Source organism: Pan troglodytes, chromosome 14 (assembly GCF_028858775.2).
Source record: "Pan troglodytes isolate AG18354 chromosome 14, NHGRI_mPanTro3-v2.0_pri, whole genome shotgun sequence".
NCBI classification, from domain to species: Eukaryota; Metazoa; Chordata; class Mammalia; order Primates; family Hominidae; genus Pan; species Pan troglodytes.
The window spans coordinates 65,144,795-65,151,221 of record NC_072412.2 but is presented as its reverse complement, the minus strand read 5'-3'; the positions used below and the strand labels follow the sequence as shown (position 1 = coordinate 65,151,221).

Here is a 6,427-nt window from a genome sequence, read left to right as displayed (position 1 = left end):
AATATTTGAAATAAAAATTTAAAATGTGAATAAGGTGATAAATGAAAAAAATCAACAATTCTCTAAATGTCACTTCATTCAGCAATATACATTGTGTTTCTCCTCAGCAAGTGGGGAAATGAAGAATGTCATGTACACACAAGGTTGATAAATTGATTTTTCTTTGTGAGTATACATCTTTGCATTAAGAATCAGAAAAAAAAATTGTACTTTGCAGGTTTAAATGCTGAATTTATACCATTTGGCCCATTAAAAAATTGCTAAGAAGAGCATAGAGGTAAAACATCAATATTTCTGTGATGTTTTGATTCTTACTGGTGATGGTTTCTTAAATACCACCTGCTCCACTGAAGCTGAATTCAGAAGGTAAATCATAATTTTCAGACATTATTGTTTATTTTCAGCATTTCTAGGTAGAAAACATAAAATGTTAAAAATACTTCAAAAGTGACTTGATATGTAATTCTTGTTCTTTCAAAAATGACTTGGTATGTAATTTTTGTTCTTTCTTCACTCAGAATTCCTAGATGCACGTATGGCTTTTGCTGTAAACTTTGCCCCTCTGAGAACCCACAGGCCTCAGAATAAATATAAAATATATAATTTTTCCCTGAGGCCATCTGTAAGATGATTTCCTAAAAGAACAAAAAATTGCTTTTAAACAAGGCATAAACATGGAGTTCCGGAAACTCTGATTAAACTTCTTTGAAAGTTTTAAGCCAAGGCAGAGGGGGACAAGTGAAACTGCAATGGAATTCATCTTGCCAGCAGTATCATACAGCATTTGCTCTCCTGAACGCTAACTTCAGCTGTGATTTATTAGGCGACCAAGTTCATGTCATTGTGTCTGATCTTCAGAGACCTGGCTTCAAATCCTGATTTTACTCACAATTGAAAATGAAGCTGGTGGTCAGGTCCTAGCCCCATTTGACATGATTGTCAGCCTGCACTTGGGAGAATGGCCATCTGGAAAAACAGGGAGTCTTAACTTGCAGGTCAGGGACTCAAGTGCCGATCAGTGGAGTTTTTATCTGCAATGAGGCTGGGAGGGGCTGCAGCTCCTGACCGTCTCAGTGGGACACTTACGAAGCTGCCTGACAAAGTAGGGTAATACGATTTAATGTCCTCCTAAGGAAGATTTTGTCCTCTTTTTTTGTTGTTGTTAAAGCTTAAGAAAATGACTAATTATTAAAAGTTTGGAAAAGAAATTGCTCTGGGATTTGGAATGTCTGTGTAAAATCTTAAAGGCAGCCAATTTTGCTTCCTGGCATTTACTTGCCTTGTGCAGCTTACAAATAGTTTCCATGTGGTTGCTGCTCCAGTACAGACCTCTGATAAGAGGATGGGGAAATTAGTTTTGTAGAAGTCTATCAGTCTAGGGGTAATGTGTACGCTTAAGTGAAATTTTTTTTGTAATGATCTAGAGAAGGAGGGTTGTTTGCTAACTTTTGTGGACAATAGAGAAAGCTGAAGATTTATGAAAATTAATTTTATAATCTGAGACAAGACAAAAAATCCAATCAATGTAATTAAATTTGATGCTGAATTTACAAAAAGAGACATATGAAAAGATATATGTCAGAGTTATAATGCTAATTTGTTATCACATCCTGGGATCTCTGCTCCTTTAATATGAGACTGCCTCTTGCTTTTGCTTGAACATCTATTGTTAATTCAGGAGAAGAGATGATAGGTACCACCATGTCAAGAGTCTTTTGGGAAAACGTGTCCCATTCATTATGACATATCTGGAGGGAAGGGGACCCTAGAGCTATTTTTTATTTGAATATGGTCAGTGTATTAGGGTTCTATAGAGGGACAGAACTAATAGGACACACACACACACACACACACACACATATATATATATAGAGAGAGGGGGGGGGAGTTTATTAAGTTGTATTAACTCACACAATCACAAGGTCCTACAATAAGTCACCTGCAAGCTTAGGAGCAAGAAAACCAGTCCGAGTCCCAAAGCTGAAGAATTTGGAGTCTGATGTTTGAAGGCAGGAAGCATCCAGCATGAGGGAAAGATGTAGGCTGGGAGGCTAAACTGGTCTCTCTTTTCACATTTTTCTGCCTGCTTTCTAGCTGCACTGACAGCTGATTAGATTGTGACCACCCAGATTAAAGGTGTGTCTGCCTTTCCAAGCCCACTGACTCAAATGTTAATTATCTTTGGCAATACCCTCACAGACACACCCAGGATCAATACTTTGCATCTTTCAATCCAACCAGGTTGATGCTCAGTATTAACTAACAGTCACAGTAGGTCTTTTTGGTTGAGACGGAGGCTACATCAGACATTTTTTTACCCCCATAGGAAGGTCATCTCATCCTTAGAAAAAGTAGGTATTACCTAGAATAAGTGCTTCAGCCACCCTGTCTTGAGAGACATTGAATTAGGGGCCTGCTGACACTGACATTTACCTAACATAACCCGTTCAAAGCACTTACCAAGGGCCAAGCACTATTCTAAATACTATAAAAATATTAACTTATTTCTTTCTCATAACAACCCTATGAGGTAGATGTGATTATTATCCCCATTTTTCAGATAAGGAAACTGCAATATAGAGAGGTTGAGCTGAAAGTCAAATATCCAGTAAATGGGAGAACCAGGCTTCAAACCTAGTCAGTCCAGCTCTGGAGTCCTTGCTTGTTCCAAGCTGCTTGATGGTGATGCATTCCTGACTAGTAAGACTTCCCCAATAAACCAACTACAGATTGCCTACAATGTACTTAGTACATGAGGATTTTCTAAGGTGGCCAATGAGTTTGTCTTCATGTCAGATTTTAAACTTCTTTGAATTTGGTAATGTGGTTCCATAATAACTTGTTTTGTGTGTGTCCATCATCATTCTACTTAAATTCCTTAGTCAAACTATAAACTCTTAAAGCTGGTTAACCCTGACTAAGCATATCCAGGTCTACCAAAACCTGCATCAGAAGTAACTTCTAAGAATGAACTCTTGGAGGGACATTTTCCCCTAGTTGGTCAGGAAGCCATTCCTGACCCTCAGTAGGTAGCTGCCCCTGTTATATTAATAAATCTGTATTATGATTATTCTTTCTTTAATTGTCTCCCTCGTAAATACATCAGCAGTGTGAGATAGAGTTTATGCCTTATTTGTCCTCTTGTAGCCACTACCTAGCAAGGTGCATGATAGGTAGTAGCTGTGCAAAGGTAGTCAGAGAGGTCTGTTGATTGAGTGAGGCCGGTTGACCTTTGCTGCCTACTTTCTGTAGATCTCCAGGCTGTGCTGATGGACAAAGACTCTGTCTCCTCTCTACCTTGGAAGAGAGTTTTGTGACTGGTTTTATGAAGTGATAAAATAGCTTTACTTGAACTTGTCAAACAAAATTTAATGATTATTGGAAATTCTGAAATAGAAATGGGGAAAGATGGGATTTTTATTGGGAGAAACTCCCCAAATAGGTATTAAACACCAATTTCACAAAAGAAACTAGAGGGACTTTAATTGCCTCTGGATCCATTTTGCCAACTCTAAGGTGCCTTAAAAAATTAAAATTGTACCAAATGAGAGGTTATTATGAAAGCAGAAGCAGCCATGTTAAGAGTAGGAAAGCTTCCTTCATATTTATCCTGTTTGTGATTTGCAATATCTAAATTATAGGACATGGTATAGTAACAGACCTTCCTTGATCTAATACCCCACATTTCCCAAGTAATCTAAATAGTCTAACCTCTTAGCCTTCACACGACACTCCTACTCACTCTAATCATTGCTGCTCCCTGGAGTCCTCTGTCTCTTCTATTTTATTGTCATCTGGGGTAATTTTCAATTTTTATGTGATTGTCTCTGTCTCCCTCCCACAGAGTTACACACATACACACACACCCTCTTACATGCACACACACACTCACACAGTGTGGAGAGATTTTAATCTCGTTTTGCTCTCCTCTCCCCAGTTTTGTAGTAAAGATCAGAAGATAGCAGGGCTGTTTTTATGGATGTGGAGGGAGGAGATAATTGAGGATGAAAATCTGCTACTCTTCACCTTCTAGATGTGCTGCATTTTCCTATCGGCTTGTAGGAGAGGGTTAAGGTTTACTCAGCCAGGAAGGAGTTATTTTCAGGAGTCCAGAGGATTTTCCAACACGAGTGGGTTGGACTGTTTGCTGAAGCAGTGAGATTACAGGCAACCTAGTGAGGGTATTTGTAGCACTGACCTCTAAGCAGGGATGCCTATGTTAGATCCAGCCTCCCTTTGAGGTTTCTCAGGCTTGACTATTTCTACATTTGGTGGGTACATCACTGTTTAAAAAATAAACTCAAAATTTGAGAATAACCGTATCCTTGACAAGATGTATCCTTTTCTAAGGAGGATTGCTGCAGCTGCCTAACAATGAATTACAACATTCCACAGCTGTCTGGGCAGGAAATGAAGAAAATTATCCTGGCTATCTCAAAATGGGTGTTTGGGGAATGGGGGAGAGTGTATGAGTTGCTAGAGAGTATTTTGGAATTAGGGCGCTGGGCCGGCCTGATCAATCTTATCTTGGATTACAGGGTCCTTGGCCATCAGATTTCAGAGAGTATTAAAAAAATTGAACAATCTAAAATCAAACAGTATGGTTACATAGATTCCAGATAGTGAACTAAAGTGAAAACTGTTATTTTTGGCCACAACCTGATTTTATTTCCTTATCCTCCCATCTGATGAATAAATTGCATTTAAAAATTAATATCCTAATTACCTTACAGTCAAATATGATGGAGCTATGAGTACAGGGGTATCATTTATTAATCATCATTCCAATAGATGACTATTCATATTATTTTCTATTTTCACTTTCTATGGTTTTTCTAGTGCAAACCAGAAAACCTGCTAGACCAATTCTAAAAGAGCTGTAACACTTAACATTCATATTTTCAAAAGATTTTGTTGGTTGAATAACTGTTCATTCATTTGGTCATTCTGTGTGCCCTCTACTGTGCTTCCTAAAGTTGCATTTCCCAAGCATATCTAAGAACAGATTACTCCTCTCACCCAGGGACCTCCAATGGCTCCACATTGTCTGCAGCAATGTTTCTCAAACATTCATGTGCATATGAGTCACCTGGGGATCTTGTAAAAATGCAGATTCTGATGCATTTGGTCCAGGGTGGCGCCTGGGCTTTTTGTATGTTGAAGTTTCCAGGTGTTTCCGAGGATGCTCTGGCTTTGACCTCACTTTGAGTGGCGTGGGTCTACAGGATGGGCCTGTCCCTCTACTCTCTGGCCTTCCCAGGACATTATTGTTTTTCCAGATACCTGCACAACCTCTGCTTCTATGCTTTTGGGATGCTAGTATTCATACACATCTTACTTGCCTCTATCCACAGAGCCCATACTCTCCACAAGCTTTTCTCAGATTTGTCTCTACCCTGCCCAACAATCAGAAACACTGTCTCCCTCTCTTGTTCTCCTCTTGCATTTTGGTTGGAAATCAATTTTCCAACTTAGTACTGTCTGCTGGACTGTACATATTGGATGTGTATCTGTCTCTACCAATGAACTGTGAACCTCCGGTGGAGAACATCCCATTCTGTACATTTTACCTTCTTCTGCCACATTCTGCACAATTCCTACATAGAGCAACTATAAATAAAAGTTGAATTGAATAAAATTCACAAATTGTATAAAATCTCTTTTCTAGATGGATTTCTCTTGACTGGGTGAAACTTGCTGACATTCAGATAAACCTCTTCAACGTTCTTTCCTGAAAGGATGTCTTACTCCTTGGTAGTTAGGGATCGCTCCTGGGTGTTTTTAAAAAAGATTTTGACTTAGAAGATCTGTGAATGTGACTATGTGGGCTAAGCTTCTTAAAGGGGCAACCCAGCTGAGAATCACAAAAGAAAGCAGAGGCTGCTACTTTTGCCGACCTTACAAGCTGAGTTTTTATTGTTGCTAATGAGAGCCACTCGTGTTGACTGTCTAACAGGAAGTACCTTAATCCTTTCTCATTAGACTTCTAAAATTAGCCTTGCTTTGCCCTGCTGGAAGAATCATGAAATGTGCTACCTTTTCAGATTTAGGTGGGATGATAGAATTGAAGGTCCATTCCTAGAATCTGGACAGATATTCCTAGCTGGGCAGTATTAATGAATAAGCTTTTTGAATCAGAGTGACCTGGGCTCTAATTTTAGTGCTGCAATGTAGTAACTTTGTCATCTTGAACAAATTAGTTAGCCAGTTTGATTTTCGGTTTTCTCATATTTTAATGGGGTAATCATACCGCTTTGAAGGATTATTAAGATTAAATGGAAGAATGTGTATCAACAAATAATGGTGAATGTTATTGCAATCAGAGCTCTGGCATGTCACCAGCCAATCTTTCAGGGCTGTAAGGGAAAACTATTTCCTTCTCTGCACCAACTAAAGGAAAACTGTTTTTTTTTCCTCTACTCTCTAC

At 38.9% G+C, this 6,427-nt stretch overlaps 1 non-coding gene across 1 annotated transcript; it reads right to left on the bottom strand.

Moving 5' to 3' along the window:
• Positions 1–4,825: 4,825 nt before the first annotated feature.
• On the bottom strand, positions 4,826–4,888 carry LOC112205270 (U7 small nuclear RNA). Its single transcript, XR_002939171.1, has one exon. It is a non-coding gene; the product is annotated as a U7 small nuclear RNA (small nuclear RNA).
• Positions 4,889–6,427: the final 1,539 nt, after the last annotated feature.